This window comes from Gorilla gorilla, chromosome 6, assembly GCF_029281585.2.
Source record: "Gorilla gorilla gorilla isolate KB3781 chromosome 6, NHGRI_mGorGor1-v2.1_pri, whole genome shotgun sequence".
Classification (NCBI taxonomy): Eukaryota; Metazoa; Chordata; class Mammalia; order Primates; family Hominidae; genus Gorilla; species Gorilla gorilla.
The window spans coordinates 11,158,539-11,178,773 of record NC_073230.2 but is presented as its reverse complement, the minus strand read 5'-3'; the positions used below and the strand labels follow the sequence as shown (position 1 = coordinate 11,178,773).

At 37.8% G+C, this 20,235-nt stretch overlaps 1 protein-coding gene and 1 long non-coding RNA gene across 3 annotated transcripts in view; one reads left to right on the top strand and one right to left on the bottom strand.

Moving 5' to 3' along the window:
- The window catches only part of SDK1 (sidekick cell adhesion molecule 1), a 965,237-nt gene that overhangs the window by 544,579 nt on the left and 400,423 nt on the right, over nucleotides 1-20,235 (bottom strand). The window lies entirely within an intron of this gene.
- Nucleotides 1-20,235, top strand: part of LOC134758853 (uncharacterized) — a 48,399-nt gene that overhangs the window by 25,840 nt on the left and 2,324 nt on the right. Inside the window, exon 2 of the long non-coding RNA XR_010134510.1 lies at nucleotides 17,467-17,504. This is a non-coding gene — a long non-coding RNA (uncharacterized lncRNA). The remainder of the gene's footprint in view (nucleotides 1-17,466; nucleotides 17,505-20,235) is intronic.

The following is a 20,235-nucleotide window of genomic DNA, read 5'->3' as shown; positions in this document are numbered from 1 at the left end:
CCTAGGTTTGGGCTATTACAAACAAAGGTGCTAGAAACACTCATGCACAGGTTTTTGTGTGAACGTAGTTTTCATTCTTTGGGATATGCCCAAGAATGCAGTAGCTTGCAAAGGATCATAAAGTAAGCACCCATGGGTCACAGAGTAAGTTGGGAAGAAATTCTCAACTCCCTATTTTCTAGAGTGGCTGTACCAGGTTACATTCCCACTAACAATATATGAGTGATCCAGTTTCTCTGCATTCTCACGCCATTATCTGGTGCTATCAATTTTTTTATTTTATCCATTCTGATGGGTTTGTAGTGATATCTCCTTGTGGTTTCAGTTTATATTTTCCTGGTGGCTAGTAAAGTTGAATATCTTTATACATGTTTGTTTGCCATTTGTATATCCTCTTTGGTGAAATGTCTGTGTATGTATTTTGCACATTTTCTGATAGGTTTTTAATGTTGAGTTCTAAGAGTAGTCTATATATTCAATATATTCTAGCATATTCTAGTTCTTCATCAGGTACGTGGTTTACAAATTTTTTTTCCATGTCTGCAGTTTTTGTTTTTATACTTTTTTTGTTGTTGTTTTTTGAGACAGAGTCTCGCTCTGTCGCCCAGGCTGGAGTGCAATGGCACAATCTTGCCTCAATGCAACCTCCACCTCTCTGGTTCAAGCAATTCCCCTCCCTCAGCCTCCCGAGTAGCTGGTTTTCATACTCTTAATAAGGTCATTCATAAAAGTTTTTAATTGTGATAAGATTTTATTTTTGTAAATCGTACCTTTGGTATCATCAAATTTAAAAACTCTTCTCTTAGTCTTAGATCCCAAAGATACTCTGAGTTTTCCTTTTCTTTCTTTTTTTTTTTTTTTTTAAGAGATGGAGTCTTGTTCTGTCACCAGACTGGGGTGCAGTGGCAGGATCTTGGCTCACTGCAACTTCCGCCTCCCAGGTTCAAGCAATTCTCTTGCCTCAGCCTCCTGAGTAGCTCGGACTTCAGGCACGCACCACCACACCCAGCTAATTTTTGTAGTTTTAGTAGAGATGGGGTTTCACCATGTTGGCCAGGATGGTCTCAATCTCTTCACCTCATGATCCACCCACCTCAGCCTCCCAGAGTGCTGGGATTACAGGCGTGAGCCACCACACCCGGACTCCTAAAAGTTTTAAAGTTTTACAGTTTTTATTTTATGTGATACTTTTTTGAGTTTTCTTTTTAATGAAATATGAACTTTAGGTCAAGGTTCCACCCACTTTTGTCCTAAATGTCCAAGTGCTCCAGCTACAATTATTGTAAAGGCCACCTTTTCTTCACTGAGTCACTTCTGCACCTTTGTCAAAAATTAGTTGGGCATATTCGTGTGGGTCTGTTTCTGGGTTCTCTGTCTTGTCCTACTGACCTATGTCTCTTTTCCTTTGCCAGTACCACACAGTCACGATTACTGTCAGGATACAGTAAGCGTTAACACTGGAAAGAATGATTCCTCCTACTTTTCTCTTCTTTTTCAGAGTTGTTTTAGTTATTATAGGTCCTGTGCTATGCCATCTACATTTCAGAATGAGACTGTCTAGGTCTAGTACCTATATTTTAAAAAAAAACAAAAAACCTTTCTGGGTTTTGTGATCCCCAAAGTCTCTCTGATTTTTTAGGTCTTTGATTTCTTCCATTTCTCAGCATTTTGTAAATTTCAAAATAGTTTCTATTCTTGTTAGATTTATCCCCAAATGAAATACAGACTTGGGTATACCTATAATATAGATTTGGGTATATCTACAAACAAGATTTGTTCCCAGGACTTAGGCATTAGGATGAAAAGCAAGGAACAATTATAAATGGCATTGTATTATTGTATTTTTAATTTGGTTTCCACGCGTTATTATATAGAAATGTGATGGATTTTTATGTGTTGATTTTGTATACTGCAAGCTTGCTGGAATCACTTATTAGCCTGGGACTTTTTTGTAAATTCCTTTGAATTTTCAATGAAGACAATAATGTCATCCACAAATAAGAACAGTTTTATTCCTCCTTTCAGACTTGGATGCCTTTTTTTTTCCTACCTTATTGTACTGGTTAGGTACTCTGTTAAGAGTGGGAGAGCGGTCATTCTTGCCTGGTTCCCAACTTTGGGGAAAAAGCATTCACCTTCTCACCACTAAGTATATTAGTTGTAAGTTTCTGTACATACTCTTTACGAAGCTGACGAAGCTACTCCCTATAACTAGATTGCTGAGAATTTTTAGCATGAATGAGTGTTAGATTTTTATTTATTTATTTATTTATTTATTGAGATACAGTTTTGCTTTGTCACCCAGGCTGGAGTGCAGTGGTGCAAACATGGCGCACTGCGGCCTCAACCTCCGGGGCTCAAGCGATCCTCCCACCTTAGGCCCACCATGCATCTGGAACTACAGGCACCTGGCACCACAGCTGGCCAATTTATTATTTTTATTATTTTTTTGAGACAGGGTTTCACCATGTCGCCCAGGCTGGTCTCCAACTTCTGAGCCCAAGTGATTCCACCCATCTTGGCCTTTGAAAGTGCTGGGATCACAGGGATGAGGCACCGCAACCAGCTGAGTGTTGGATTTTATCAAACGCTTTTTCTGTGTCAGTGGCTATGCTCATAAAGTTTCTTCTCTGGCCTGCTGTTAGTATGACTTACATGAGTTTATTTTCAAATATGAAGCCAGCCTTGCATGCCTGGAATAACACCCACTTGGTTACGGTGTCTAATTCTTCCTGTACTTTGCTGGATTCAGTTTGCCATTACTGTGTTGAGAATTTTTGCACCTATATTCACGAGACATAAAGGTTTACAGATTTTTTTTTTTTTTAAATGCTGTCTTTGGCTGTTCTAGGTATCAGAATAATACTGGCCTCACAACATGAATTGGGAAGTGTTTCCTATTTGTAATTTAATAAATAAAACCCTTGAAAACTGATTTAAATTCTTCTTTAAATGTGTGGCAAATTTCTCAAGTCAAATGATCTCTGCCAGGATATCGAGTGGGGAGGGTTTAACTGCAAATTAAGTTTCTCTAAGGGCTTTAAGCCTATTCAGGTTAAATATCTTATATAGGTTGAGTTTTTGGCACTTTATAGTTTTTGAGCATTTGGTCCAGCTAATCTAAGTTGTCAACTTTATGAGCATAAACCTGCTGTAGTATTTTCCTATCATTCTTTTAAAAGCTACAGTAACCATAGTAATAGGTCATTTCATTTACAACATTACTGATTTGTGTCTTTTCTCTTATTATCTGCTTTTTCTAGGTTCTTAGGTGGGAGCTTAAATTATTGATTTGAGACTTTCCTCTTTCTAATATACACATTTAATACTATAAATTTTCCTCTCAGCATGCCCTTAGTTGCATCTGCCAAATTATGGTGTTTTGCATTTTGATTTTTCATTCAGTTCAGTGTTTCCTTTATTCCCTTTAAGATACTTTCTTTGACACATGGATTATTTAGAAGTTGTTTAATATGCACATGTTTAGAGTTTTCCTGTTATCTGTTAATTTCTAGTTTGATTCCTTTATTTTTACAGAACATACTATGCATTTCTATTCTTTAAAATTCATTGAGATTTTATGAACCAGTATATGGTCTATTTTGGTCAATTAGTTCCTCTAATTGTTATAAGAGGCATCTATAACCTATCACAGCCTACTTGTATCCTCATTCCACTCCTTCAAGGCAAGGACTGAAATCCTTTTCCCTTCCCCACTTTTAAAATCTAATTGTCTTAAGTATTTCCGCTACATACATTTAACACTGCTTGAGATGGAATTAATTTTTTTTTCTTCAAACTTCAAATATAATTTAGGAAACTCATGAAGTGAAAAGTAGTGTATTTTATTTACCCCTATTATCCACTTATTTGTTATTCTTTCCTTTCTGTAGTTGCAAGCCTTCTTCTCTGATCATTTTCTTCTTTCTGTTTGGAGGACCTCATTTAACTATTACAGCAACACATTATCTGTTTTTTCCTTAGTTTGATTTTTCCTTTTTTTTTTTTGGTGAGACAGGGTCTCACTTTGTCACCCAGGCTGAAGTGCAGTGGCACCATAATAGCTCACAGCAGCACTGACCTCCTGGCCTCAAGCAGTTCTCCACCTCAGCCTCCTGAGTAGCTGGGACTACAGGGGTGTGCACCATGCCTGACTAATTTTTTGATTTGTTTGTAGCAATGGGGTCTCACTACCTTGCCCAGGCTGGCCTCAAACTCCTGGCCTCAAGCAATCCTCCCTCATCAATGTCCCTCAAAGTGGTGGGATTACAGGTCTGATATTACACGTGATAACACGTGGCCTCCCCTCATTCTTGAATGATATTTTTGCCAAATACAGAATTCATGGTTGACAGATTTTTTTTCAGAGTTCTAATTTTTCCTTAGCTTTCAGAAATTACTTACTTTCAACACAGAAGTTTAAGTGTCTTCAAATTGATTTCTTAGGGTCTATTGTGATTCATTCAGCTTCTTGAATCTGTAGGCTTGTGGGTTTTTTCCCCCCAATTTAGAAAGCTTTCACCTATTATTTCTTTGAATGCTTTTTCAGTCCCGATTTTCTCTCTCATCTCCTACTAGAACTCCAATAAAATTAGAGTTAGATCTTTGGTTACAGCCTCACAGGAGCCTCTGGTTTTTTTGTTTTTTTTTTTTTTTTTTTTTTTTTTTTTTTTTTTGCTACTTTTTTCATTGTTGGTCAGACTGAGCAAATTCTATTGATCTATCCTCATATTCACTGATCTATCTTTGTCTTCTCCACTTTATTACTGAGCTAATCCTGCTAGTTTTTAATTCTGGTTATGGAATGTTTCAATTCACTCACTTTCACTTTTTAAATAATTTCTTCTTCTTTGCTGAGATGTTTCTATTTCTTCATTTGTTCAAGGAGAATGAATAGTTTGCTGCTGACGCCCTTTTATGATGGATGCTTTAAAATCCTTGTCTGGTAATTGCAACAGCTGACTCACTTCAATTTTGGCCTCAGTTGATTGTGTCTTCTCATTCAAGTTGTGATTTTTCCTTGTTCTTTGTATGTTCAGTAATTTTCCATTCTCTGTGGACGTTTTCGATATTATGTTAAGACTCCTTGTCCTATTTAAATCTTTTATTTTAGATGGCAGTTGCCTGATGGGTTTAGGGTATAGGACTTTGCCTACTTTTTTAGGCTGTAGTTCCAATGATAATGTGTTTTTCAGAGCTGTCCTGGTCTCCTTTGTTCTGTAGGGTCTGGGGATCCTTCTCTATCCCTGCTATTGCCTCCTGTGGGACAGAACGCACTTCCCTGGGCTTCCCTGCCTCACCAGGTAGAAGGTGAGGGGTGTCTGGTTCGGTAGGCTGAGAGGATATCTTTGGGCTATCAGTTGCTGGTGGCTCTGTCAGTCTTGACTAGTGCCACCTGGGAGGGGAAGAACCTAAGTAGCCTACCTTCTCCCACTGTAAACGGATCAGAAAATGCTGGGTCAAATATTTTTTGATTTAATAAAATTTCTGGTAAGCGGTTACATACATGAATTTATATATAGTCTGCAGCTCATCTGCAAAAAGTAAAATAAAACCTTAAATTTGCAATTACATTTGCACAATTTATGACGATCTAGTATATTTGTGAACAGGGTGATTTAGTATCTCTCACTAAACGAGCTAATTATATGTGCAATTATTTTGGAATATAGTGAACAATAAGGACAATTACAACCTTAGCATTTAACAGATTTTAAGCCATCATTGGAGAAGCTGAGGCATCTGAGAGATGAGTATTCTCTCTACTTGATTCTTCATTTATTTTTTACTTAATTGAGTTTTAATGCTACATAATATTGAATCACAACTTAAAATATGAGAATTACCGTCAATCTAAGCCCACATTGCATTCTCTCAAAGCACATTTTAAAATCTAAAAATTGGTGTCATTTATTAATTTCATTGTAATTTGCACTTAATTAGAACCTCTCCAAGCTTGACACTTACACACAAAATGACTCATTCTGGCACAAGTGGGAAATGAACCGTCCTACAAAAGCAAATCTCCCAGATACTTGACACTCAATGCTTCAAGCATGGAAACTTGTTTTAGAATCACTTTTGAGAGAAAATAAATGTCTTGAAATTAATTACACAGCAGTTCTGTACCTGCTTCAATAAAGTGTATTAAATGACATTTAAACTTTGAAGGCCTCAGGACCATTTTCAGATGTTGTGTACTGTGTTACAATGTAGTAATGCTAATATCACCACTTACATAAGATGTAACAAAATGCAAAGCACTTAAAGGACTGATGTGAAATGAGCAAATGAGATAAACTTATTATTCTTAATTTAAGAGGAAACTGACACTCTGGAAGGGCGAATAACTAGTTCATATTTAAACAGGTAATTGACAGGTTGAAAAGAGAGTAAAAAAGATAATAACATCCCTATGGTACTTCTATCATTCTAAAGCTCCTTTCACAAATATTTAATTCTAAGAATAATAATGATTTTCCTTCATATTTTACAATAAGGAAGTTCAGAGATTTTAAGCAACGGGTCTGGCTACACAAGGAGTGATCAAGGCCTCTACCTGCTGGTCTATCTGCAGCCTCTGAGTTTTTCCCGTCCCTCTGAGTCTAAGTCCAGAGCTCTTTCTGTTGCCCTGGATGTGCACCATGGCGTCAACGTGTTGTTGTTTTGAATTCCTGGCTCCGTACTTTAAATGCTTCCTCCTTTGCTGTCAGGCAGCCGGTTCACGACTTGCTGCCGTCTGCACACCTGCCTCTCAAAATGTTTCTCATCTGATATTTCGATGTTTGTGGGCTGAGATGAAACAGTCTTTGAATTAGGGTCTGAGGTGCTCTCTCTTTTAAATAAAGTCATGAATTAATATGATGTTTATTTTGGCAGTGGAAAGCCTGATTTGCTGATTCCTGACTCTCGGTTTTGTTTTTAATCACTATGATTACTTGATACAGGACTTGTCAACAAGTGAGGGGCTGTGACTATAATACCTTAACATTAGCAAATCACATGTATTTAATTAATTAAATATTAAATTGTTGAATGGTTTTCCTTTTGAAGGGAGTACATTCTCCACATGAAAGCTCTAGTCCAGGTTCTATGATCAGTGATCAAATACTGTGACAGAAAGCTGCAGAAAGGTATCTGATGACGGATGGGATCTTATTCTAACAGAACTGATGTATTCTTGAAAAGGCTCTTTTCTGTACTCTCAGATATAAATACTGAAGTCTAGACCAGGCCTAATTCAATGGTAGAAGACAGAAAAGCCAGTGCTGCGGGTGGGGGAGAGACATATCTAAGACACTCAAGGCAAGAATGAAGCCATTCCCGTGGGAAGCAAAGGGAAAATGCGTAGCAATCATCTTTTCCCCTCTCCACCTTTCTTTTTTAAAGTCCTTTCTTAGTTTTAAGTTCTTTGTAGGCTCTTTCTTTCTTTTCTTGAGGAATAGGATTTCTGTAAGCATGGAAAGACAAACAACCCCAATTGTACTTTATCACAACACAGAGCCTGAGCTCCCAGACGACTTGGAAGGAGAAAGATCATTATCTTTCTTATCCTAACAGAGGAAGACAATGTCTTCATCATCCATCAATTCGCTGAGCAGCCGGACTCAGCTCTGAAGGAAGTGCTTATCTCAGGGGTGTGCTGGCAGAGGGTTCCTGGCGCCTTCAGCCTGCTCCCTGCTGTGCAAGATCTGCTTCTCTAGGAATGCAGCACCTGCCTCCTGGCACCCTGCCATGCCCCAGCCACATGGGCACGCCTTGGTGCCCATCCCCTTAAGACAAGCTTGTGGCCAACAGCAATCAGCATTCCTGGGTGTCAGGCATACGGGTTTGCAACTCACAGAAGCTTTCAAGGAACAGTGCGCTAACGAAAGGACAGAATCCAATGGCACCACTGAAGGTCCAAGGGGTCGATATTGTGGGGGCACCTGGGCCAAGTCGCAGGGCCATTCCTTGTTTATTTAGCCACATTTAGACTCTGCTCCTTTAGGAAGACTTTTCTGACCCTTTCCTCAGAATGAACTTCTTTCCTAGGTGAACAGGTATACTCTTGTACCCATTTCTCTAACAAGGTAACTACTGCCCAGTAAATGTCTGTTCATATGCCCACTGCCATGCGCTTCAGGAAGGCAGTGAAATGTCCCATCCATCTTTAAAACAACATGACAATATCGTTATAATGCTGTAGAGCAGCAGTCCCCAACCTTCTTGGCACCAGGGACCAGTTTTATGAAAAACAATTTACCCACAGACCAGAGGGTTGGGGGATGGTTTTGGAATGATTCAAGTGCATTACATTTATTGTGTACTTTAATTCTATTATTCTTACACTGTAATACATAATGAAATCGTTATACAACTCACCATAATGTAGAATCAGTGGGAGCTCTGAACTTGTTTTCTTACAACTAGACAGTCCCATCTGGGGGTGATGGGAGACAGTGACAGATCATCAGGCATTAGATTCTCATAAGTAGCGTGCAACCTAGGACCCTCACACACACAGTTCACAATAGGGTTCATGGTCCTATGAGAATCATATGCTGCCACTGATCTGACAGGAGGTGGGGCTCAGGCAGGAATGCAAGTGATGGGGAATGGCTGTAAATACAGATGAGACTTCGCTCACTTGCCCACCCCTCGCCTCCTGCTGTGCAGCCTGGTTCCTAACAGGCCATGGACTGGCCTGGTTCCTACCCAAGGGTTGTGGACCTCTGCTGTAGAGCATTTGCTTTTCTCCAAGCACTGGATTAACCCTTTCACATGCATGTTCTTATGGAACTATCACACCAACCCTACTGTGTAGATGCCATCATTAATCTTGTTCACTAATGTGGAAACTGGGCTTTAGACAAAGTAACTTGCCCGCACAGGAAAACAGCCACAGAGATGTTTCCCCTGGAGGTCTACCACGGCAGGGCTCCTCCCTGGTCTCCCAGAAGTCAAATCGAAAGATCACAATGCCCCCATCTTCCAGGCATGCAGAGGCTCCCCACTGTACTCAGAATGGGAAGAACCTCAATGGCCTCCAGGGCCTGCAGGATCTAGTTCCTGCCTAACTCTCCCTCCCTGCCTTGACCCTTTGCCTGGCTTATGATACTACAGCCACACTCATTTTCTTCCTATTTCTTGACCAAACAGCTTTTCTGCTTTGGGCTCTTTGAGCATGTCAACTCCATGGCCTGAAATGCTCTGAGCCCTGGTACTCGCAGCATCTCTGGCTCATTCTTACACTTAGGAAGCTATGCAAATGTCACCTCCCTAGAGCAGCCTTCCCAATCACCCACCAAAGCAAACTATCACCTCCCTGACCTGAGTCACTGTTTCCTTCATAGAATTCACAGCCATCTATCATCATCTTGTTTATTCATTTGTTTACTTGGAACTACCTGTCTCTCCCAGGTAAATTTTACAAGGTCAGAGGCCTTACTTGTCTCCTGATGTATCCCTGAAGTGTGAGCCCAGGACTCAACACATATTTAGTTACAAAATTAATCCTTAATAGCAAAGATAATGGTTAGCACAGTCTCCAAAATTAAAGAAGATTATTCTCACTTTAAAGAGAAGAAGAGATCTGCAAAAATATTTAGAAACACTTTTATGTGGTTTAGAAAAGTCAAATCATACTGTTTCCTGTGATTAAAGAGAAAGTGTGTCAACTTTCTTAAATAAGACAATTCAAACTTTTGGATACGAAACTATTTTCCTTTCTGAAAAATAATATAAGTTGACATCAAATTATACCTTATGAATACACAAAAGAACCTCCTGAGAGTTTCCTGGGAATAAAATTTAATTGTAAAATTTGAAACTGATATACATGTAAAGGAAAAGCTTTCAAATACACTTTGTATTTTAGAGAAAAATCTTTATATTACTGCCTGAAGCCACAGTAATAAAGATATCAACCAGGTATCTGTTAATGATGCAACATTCAATATACTATAAAATAAGGTAATCTGAAGATAGGAACAATCAAATGCCAAAGCAAACATCCTGAAGGAATTTTCCAAAACATACACGGAGGTTGGCTGCCAAGATTGTTGGCCCATTAGCCTCTCTGCTGGTTTCCCAATCATCCAGGAGACCCTTTAGGTCAAGTGATAACACAACTGTGGTTAAATTAATGGCAAGGGTAATTTACGAGGGTGTCGAAGCACATGCCCAATCTTTGCCTTAGATTTCACTGTTCTGTTTTAGCACAGGAGATAAAACAGTAAATACATAAAGACTTGTTTTAACTAAGAGAAAGTACACTGTCAAGCATGAAAACAGGAGATTTTTCCCAAAGAAGCTTGTTTCTATATCAAAAGTAGAAATGTCCCTAATGACATTAGTCCTTAATAATTCCAATATGAGAACTTTAATAAAGAATAATCAGATTTGAGCAATGGCTTTTTTCCCAGTCTCATTAAAATAACATGAAACAACAGAATAGCCAGTCAACAAGAAAGTTACTAAGTGTGTGTTCAGTATGTGAGGATCTCACACCAACCTAATCATTCTGGAGGGTGCAGAGGAATGTAACATGAACCCTCTTTATAACAAATACAGGCAAGAAAACAAAATGTACACATGTGGGACAGCAGCATAATTAACTGCTGCATGTTACTGGCTCTAAGTACCACCAGATCTGTCACTGAAAAATGAGAGGAGAATCAATTCTCTGTCCTGAAGCAGCTTAAAACATAAAGGTTTGTGAACAACATGCGAAGTTTAATTAGGAATGTTTACAGAGTTTTAATAAAATCTCTGATTTTTTTTCCTTTATAATCAAATAATATATCAAATAATTTCAAAAACTATGAAACGATGAAAAGATATAAAAGCAGAGAGAACATTTAAGTCTCGGGGCACCTGGCACGTGCTTTGCTCCTGTGAGCTCACACAAAGCCCATCCTGCAGCTGGGGCCAGGACACCTGTGTGGGCCTTGATGACAAACAGCAGGAGGAGAGAGCCTACAGTTTCTACCCTTTGGTGGGCCAAGTTCTCCTTTGATATTAGAAGTTTGGTTCATCTTGCAAAGTACCTAAGCAAATGTTTCAAAAGCCCAATTTCAAGAAAAGGATTTTACTTTAAAAATAGGAAAACTTCTTTTTTTCAATATGGTGGATTGGAGGCAGTGTTAGCATGCGTCTCCCCCTTGGAAAGAAAAAATAGTGTGCAGAGACACACCATTAACTTTCTTCCAAGAAACAATGAAGGAATTTAACAGAAAAATGGAAAGAAACCACAGACCCTTTGAAAGAAGCAGCAGGCTGCAGCCTACACCATGAGCCAGGTGAAGAACTGTGAGTGTGACAGTGGGAGAGACTGCCTCCAGGGAACCTGGCAATCCAGTCCACAGAGAAAGCCTTAACCCTACCTAGTGCTGAACCTGATACAGGGAGGAGAGGGGAATATTAAGTAGGAACAGCAGAAGGAAGGGCCTTGCATGCATGTCCAGTCTCCAGCATGGATGGAGGGAAGCCATTCCTGACTTCTATCAGCAGACTTCTCAGGAGAAACCTTACAAGCCTGAAGGATTTGCGGTCCTATCTTGAGGCTCCTTAAACAGAATAACTGTCAGCCAAGAATTTTGTATCCAGCAGAACTAAGTTTCATAATTGAAGAAGAAATAAAGTAATTTTCAGACAAATAAATGCTGAGAGAATTTGTCACTACCAGGCCAGCCCTACAAGAAATGCTAAAAGGAGTTCTGAATTTTGAAACAAAAGGTTGATATGCACCATAATACAACTTCTTGAAACCATAAAAGCCACAGAGCCTGTAAAACAATAATGCAATAAATAAAATAAAGTATCTAGGCAACAATTAACATGATGGCTGGAATAGTATCATGAATGCAGTATTAACATTGAATGTAAATGGCCTAAGCCCTTTACTTAAATATTAACACTGAATGTAAATGGCCTAAATGCTTCACTTAAAAGATACAGATGGGCAGAATAGATAGAAAATACAAACCAAATACCTGATGTCTTCAAGAGACTCGCTTGACATGTAAGGTGATAGAATTTGGATATGTGCCCCTGCCCAAATCTCATTTCAAATTGTAATTTCCATTGTTGAATGGAGGGCCTGGTGGGAGGTAACTGGATCTTGGAGGTGGGTTTCTCATCAATGGTTTAGCACCACCCCTCTTGGTACTGTCCTTGTGATAGTGAGTGAGTTCTCATGAGATCTGGTCATTTTAAAGTGTGTGGCATCTCCCCTCTCACTCTCTCTTGCTCCTGGTTCCTGTCACGTAAGATGTGCCTGCTCCTCTTTGCCTTCTGCCATGACTGTAAGTTTCCTGAGGCCTCCCCAGAAGCTGAGCAGCATCATGCTTCCTGTACAACCTACAGCACCATGAGCTATATAAACTTCTTTTTTTAAAAAAATAAATTACTCAGTCTCAGGTATTTCTTTATAGCAATGAGACTAATACATGAGGATTCATAAAAACTCAAGGTAAGGGGATGGAAAAAGATATTCCATGCAAATAGAAATCAAAAGTGAGCAGAAGTAGCTATTCTTATATCACATAAAACAGACTTTAAAGCAACAACAGTAAAGAAAAAAAAGAGACACAAAAGGTCATTATGTAATGATAAGAGGATGAATCCAACAAGAAGAATTACAATCCTAAGTTTCTATGCATTTAACACTAGAGCTCACAGATTCATGAAACATTTACTATTAGACCTAAGAGATGAGATAAACAGAAACACGATAATAGGGGGGCCTTCAGCTCCCCACTGACAGCACTCGACAGACAATCAAGAGAGAAAGTCAACAAAGAAACAATGGACTTAAACTCCTCTAGAACAAATGGACCTAACAGATATTTACAGAACATTCTACCCAAGAACTGCAGATATACATTCTTCTCATCAGCACATGGAACAGTCTCCAAGATAGACCATATAATGGATTACAAAACAAGTCTCAATAAATGTTTTAAAAATCAAAATCACTTCAAGTATTTTCTCTGATCAGAACAAAATAAAATGAGAAATGAACTATAAAAGGAACCTTGAAAACTACAAACACATGTAAATTAAACAACCTGCTCCTGAATGATTTTTGAATTGACAATGAAATCAAGATGGAAATTTAAAAATTCTTTGAAATAAATAACAGTGACACAAGTTATCAAAACTTCTTGGATACAGCAAAAGCAATGCTAAGAGAAAAGTTTACAGCATAAAGTGCCTCCACAAAGAATTCTGAAAGATCATAAATTGACAATCTAATGTCACATCTCAAGGAACTAGAGAAACAAGAACAAACTAAACCCAAAGCTAGCAGAAGAAAATAAATAACAAAGATCCAGAGCAAAATGAAATAAAATTGAAACAAAAAACAAAAACAAAATATCAATGAAACAAAAATCTTGTTCTTTGAAAAGACAAAGTTGATAGACCATTAGCTAGACTAACCAAGAGAAGAAAAGATTCAAATAAACTCAATTAGTAATAAAACTAGAGACATTACGACTGACAGCACAGAAATACAAAAGATCATTTGATACTACTATGAACACCTTTGTGCACACAAATTAGAAAATCTGGAGGAAATGAATAAATTCCTGGAAACATACAACCCTCCTTGATTAAATCAAGAAGAAATAGAAACTCTAAACAGACCAGTAACAAGCAATGAGACTGAATGAGTAATTTTTTAAAAAGTTGCTGGCCGAGCACGGTGGCTCACGCCTATAATCCCAGCACTTTGGGAGGCCAAAGTGGGTGGATCACGAGGTCAGGAGATCGCAACCATCCTGGCTAACATGGTGAAACCCCATCTCTACTAAAAATACAAAAAAAATTAGCCGGGTGTGGTGGCGGGCACCTGTAGTCCCAGCTACTTGGGAGGCCGAGGCAGGAGAATGGTGTGAACCCAGGAGGCGGAGCTTGTAGTGAGCTGAGATCGTGCCACTGCACTCCAGCCTGGGTGACAGAGCAAGACTCCATAAAAAAGAAAAATGCCAACAAAAAAGCCCAGGACCAGATGGATTTACAGCTGAATTCTACTAGACATTCAAAGAATTGGTGCCAATCCTACTGAAACTATTCCAAAAGAATGAGAAAGAGGGAATCCTCCCTAACTCATCTGTGAAGCCAGTATCACCCTGATACCAAGCCAGGAAAGACATAACAGCAACAAAAAATAAAACTACAGACCAATATCCTTGGTGAATATAGATGCAAAAATCCTCAACAAAATATGAGCTAATTGAATCCAACAGCACATCAAAAAAAATAATAACCATGCTCAAGTGGGTTTCATTCCAGAAATGCAGGGAGGTTTAACATACATGAATCAATAAATGTGATATATCACATAAATAGAATTAAAAACAAAAACCATATAATCATTTCAATAGATGCAGAAAAGACATTCGATAAAATCTAGCATCCCTTTATTATAAAAACCCTCAACAAACTAGGCATAGATGGGACTTACCTCAAAATAAAAGCCATCTGTGGCAAACCCACATCCAACATCATGACAGTTGCATCATGAATGGCACAAAGCTGCAAGTATTCTCCCTGAGAACTGAAATAGGACAAGGATGCCCACTTTCACCACTTCTATTCAACACAGTACTGGAAGTCCTAGCCAGAGGAATCAGGCAAGATAAAAAAAAATTAAAGGGCACCCAAATTGGAAAAGAGATAGTCAAATTATTGCTGTCTGCCAATGCCATGGTCACATAACTAGAAAACCCTAAAGACTCCTCTAAAGGACTCCTTGATTTGATAAATGAATTTAGTAAAGTTTCAGGTCACAAAAATCAATGTATACCAATCAGTAGCATTGCTACATGCCAACAACCACCAAACGAGACTCAAATCATGAACTCAATCCCTTTTACAAAAGCTGCAAAAATAAAATAAAATAAAATCACTAGGAATATACTTAACCAAGCAGGTGAAAAATCTCTTCAGAGAACTACGAACCACTGCTGAAAAAAATCATAGATGACAAATAAATGGAAACACATCCCATGCTCATGGATTGAAAGAATCAATATCATGAAAATGACCATACTGTCCAAAACAATCTACAGATTCAATGCAATTCCTATCAAAATACCAACATCATTTTTAACGGAATTAGAAAAAAAATACTAAAATTCATATGGATCCGAAACAGAGCCCTAATAGCCAAAGCAATCCTAAGCAAAAAGAACAAATCTGGAAGCATCACATTACCAGACTTCAAATTATACTACAAAACTACAGTTACCAAAACAGCATGGTACTGATATAAAAGTAGACACATAGACCAATGGAACAGAGTAGAGAGCCTAGAAATAGATCCAAATACTTAAAATCAACTGATCTTTGACAAAGCACGCAAAAACATAAATTGGGGAAAGCACACTCTATTTAATAAATGGTACTGAGAAAAGTGGCTAGCCACATGTAGAAGAATGAAACTGAATCCCTGTCTCTTACCTTATTCAAAAATCAACTCAAGATGGTGAAAGACTTAAATCTAAGACCTGAAACCATAAAACTCTATTAGATATCCTAGGAAAAACTCTTTTGGACATTGGCCTAGGCAAAGAATTCATGACTGAGACCTCAAAACCAAATGCAACAAAAATGAAAATAAATAAATGGGATCTAATTAAACCAAAAAGCTTCTGCACAGCAAAAGAAACAATCATCAAGAGTAAACAGACAACCCACAGAATGGGGGAAAGTATTTGCAAACTATGAATCCAGCAAAGCACTGATATCCAGAAAACACAAGGAAATCAAACAAATCAGTAAGAAAACCACAAATATCATCATCAAACAGTGGACAAAGGACATAAACAGACATTTCTCAAAAGAAGATATACAAGAGACATATGAACAAAATACTTAACATCACTAATCATCAGGGAAATGCAAATTAAAACTACAGTGAGATGCCACCTTACTCCTGCAAGAATGGCCATTATTAAAAAGTAAAAAAAAAAATCGATATTGGCATGGATCCTCATCCTAAGTGCCCATCGAACAATGCGTGGATAAAGAAAATGTGGCATCAAACAATGAGTAGATAAAGAAAAAATGGTATATATACACCACAGAATACTACTCATCCATTAAAAAAAAGAAGAAAATAACGACTTCGGCAGAAACTTGAATGGAGCTGAAGGCCATTATTCCAAGTGAAGTAACTCAGGAATAGAAAACTAAATACCATATGTTCTCACTTATAAGTGGAAGCGAAGCTGTGGATACACAAAGGCATACAGTGCAATATAATGGACTATGGAAACTCAGAAAGGGGAGGAAGAAAAAACGACATACTGGGTGCAATTTACAATACTCAGGTGATGGGTACACTAAAATCTCAGACTTCACCACCATACAATTCATCCATGTAACCAAAAGCCATTTGTACTCCAAAAGTTATCGAAATAAAAAGATGAAAAACAAAAGTAAAATGTGGAGAAATGAAAGAAAGAAAATATTTGTTGATACCAACAAACACAAAACGAAAACACAATAAAACAACAACAAATTCACACGTCTTGGGAAGCCAACGACAGATATTTTTGAAGTACATTGGAGAAGTCTCCTTTTTCAAGGAAAAAAACAGTATTTTACTTTGAAATAATTATAGATTCATAGGAAATTGGAAAAATAGAACAGAGAAAATCAGGTGCCCTTTACCCTGATTCTCTTAATGGATACTGCTTAAGGAAATACAATGCATTGAAAAATCAGGAAATTGAAATTAGTGGAATGTGTGAGTATAGCTCTGTCACTTTATCACATGTGTAGCTGACTTCACCACCACTACAGTCCAGCCACAAAACTGCCATCACCATACACACCTCCCTCATGCTACTCTTATAGACACATCTAATCCTCCCATTCATCCCAACCTGGCGTCCACTAGTTAGTTCAACTATATAATTTTCTCATTTTGAGAATGTTACATAAATGTAATCATACAACATGTGACCTTTCAAGTCAGGCTTTTTTTCAGTGTAATTCCCCTCAGACTCATTCACCCAAGTGTTACATTATTAACGGCTCACTCCTTTATGATGCAGAGTAGTGTTCTATGACATGAATGCACCATAATTTGTAAAATTATTCACTCATTGAAAAATACGTGGGTTATTTCCAATTTGTGGCCATTACAATGAAAGCTTCTAGAATGTCCAGAAGCATATTTTGTGTAGAAACAGGTTTTCATTTCTCTGGGACAAACGTTCAGGAGAACTAAGTCGTATCGTCAGCATACATTTACTTTTTAAAGAAACTACTACTTTCCAATATTTTCTAGATGCACCAATTTATATCTCCACCAGCAACGCATGAAAGATCCAATTTCTTTGCATCTTCCTGAGTATTTGGTACTGTCACTACTTTTTATTTTAGCTGTTTTAATAGCTAGTGATCTCTTATTTTGGTTTCAATCTGCATTTCCACTGAATGTCTTTTTCATGTTTTTGTCATCTACAGACCCTCTTTTGCAAAACAGGCAGAAGTCAAGGAGTACCGTGAGTAAAAATGTTGAACTTGAACCATCTTTCTAATTTATTTTCTAGTCAATGACAAGTGAAACAATAAACTATGTGATCTCCAATACTAGTCCAACATGGGGAACAGCCAAGGCCAGGTCTCTCGGGTCATGAGGCATCTCATCACTGCTAATTCAGGGAGAACTTAGAAAGAACAGCCTCTGTGCTGGAGTCAGTGTACGAGAAAATGTTCCAGAAGCAGGTATGAATGAAGCAGTTTGGGGCAGAAGACTAAGCAGGTGAGAGTGGTGAATGCTATCCGGCCCTAATGTGGAGGGGGAGAGGGGTGCTTATTCATCTCCAGTATGGAAAGTCCAGCTAAAACCTCTGCAGGAGCCACGAAGACACACTTCCATCATCACTTCCAAGAAGTGAGTTGAAAAAGACACAGTTGCTTTTTAAAAAGATTTACTTTGCTCCCACAAGAAAACGTACAATAGTAAAATGTCTCGTCTTTTGCCCATTTTACCATTAGATTTTTTTAATTGTAGAATTTTGAGAAATCTTTATGTATTCCAAATATGGCCACTTTCTCAAATATGTAGCCTAGAAATAGTTTATTACAGTCTATGGTTTGTCTTTTCATCCCCTTGCAGAGCAGATGTTTTAAATTTTAATGAATTCCAACTTATTGAATTTTTACATTTATGGACTGTGTCTCTGGTGTCATGTCTAAGAACACTTCACTAACTTCTAAACCCCAGAGGTTTATTCTTCTGAAAGTTTAACAGTTTTACATTTCACACTTAATCCAACACACTTTAAGTAAATTTTTATATAAAGATTAGGGTGTAGGTCAAGATACAATTTTTCTTTCTTTTTTCTTTTTTTTTTGCTTATGCACATCCAACCATTCTAGCAGCATTTGTTGAAAAGACTATTCTTCCTCCATTGAATTGCTTTTATGCTTTTGTCAAAAATCTCTTGGCTGTACTTGTGTGGGCCTATTTCTGTGTTCCCCATTCTGTTCCATTGATTCATGTGTCTATCCCTACAACAATATAACAGTTTTTATTACATTACCTATATTGTAAGAATTCAGATTGAATAGAGTGATCCTTTGTACCTTATCCGTCTTTTCCAAAACTGTTCACCTATTCCAGCTCCTTTGCTTAACCACATAAATTTTAGAATAATCTTTTATATTTTTGGGTTTTTTTGAGACAGGGTCTCGCTCTATCACCCAAGCTAGGGCACTGTAGCACGATCATAGCTCACTACAACCCCAAATCCTGGAATCAAGCAATCCACCTGCCCCAGGGTCCCAAGTAGCTGGGACTACAGGCACGTGCTACCACTCCCAACTAGAACAATCTTTTCTGTACCTACACAAAGTCTTGTTATGATTTAGATATGAATTACATTAAACCTATACATCAATTTGGGAAAAATTCACTTTTTATAGACACATAGTCCACTTTTTATAGACATGGACATGTTGAACACGGCATGTTGGCCACAAATTTAGCACTTTGATTTCTGTCATCGGTATTTTGTAGTTTTCAACATCAAGTGCTGTATATGTTCTGTTGGATTTATACCTAAGTGTTTTTTAAAGCAATTTTAAACAGTATTGTATTCTCTGTCAATTTCCACGCTTACTGCTACTGTATAGAAATGTGATTGATTTTTGTATGTTGATCTTACTGAACTTATTCTGAGTTTTTTTAAAATAGATTCCTTGGAATTTTCTAGATAGATAGCCTCAGCCTCCTCGCTGCGCGGCAGCTGGTTCCTCCCCAGCCCTATGGGGCTCACGCGCACGACACAGCCACAAGATGTCCGCTCTCCACATTTTTCTTCTTTAATCTACTCTACCAATCTCCTATCAGTGAAGAAAAACTAAGAGAATGGGTTCCTATAATACCCACCTTTAAGAAATAGCTGATGGAAGCACACCAAAAAAATAGAAATAAGGGGAAAAAAGGTGGGAGGTATTTGGGGTCATCTGGAAGGAAAGAAGAAAGAACAAAAAGTGCAAAAGTATAGATGAATCGACTTTTCTCTATTGTCTCTACATTTTCATTGGTGTATTTAAACCATTTACACTTACTATAATTATGGGCATTCTGGGGCTTAAGTCCACCATTTTTTTTTTGTTTGTTGTGGGTGTTCTCTGTTTTCTTGTTTCTCTGATTTCTTTTTTGCTTTTCTGTTACTTGAACATTTTATTGAAATTCTATTTTGACATATCTATGGCATTTTTGTGTCTCTCTGGATAGCTTTTTAGTGGTTGCTTTAATTATTGCATTATATCCACAAGGCTTATGGTGTGTTAGTATCAACGTTTACCAGTTTAAGTATAAAAACCTTACCATTCTTTAAGTCCCTTATCCTACACCAAGTATGACTGTCATAAACATCTCCTCTATATCACTGTGAACTACATTTGACAATGTTACACTTTTTACATCAACCAACAAACATAATTTAGAAAACTCAAAAGGAAAAGAAAAGTCTACTTATCTATATTTCTGCTTTTTCTGTTCTTTTTTCTTTCTTGATGTCCCAAGATAACTCTCATCTTAATAAAAATAAAAAATCATTTATGGAGTGCTTCCTTTACCTGTTCTTTAAGGGTAGGTATTATAGAAACACATTCCTTTAGTTTTCCCTTCATTTGAGAATGTCTGAATTTCCCCTTCATTCCTGAAGGATAGTTTCACCAGCTTTAAAATTAGCAGTTGACAGTTCTTGTCTTTCAGTACGT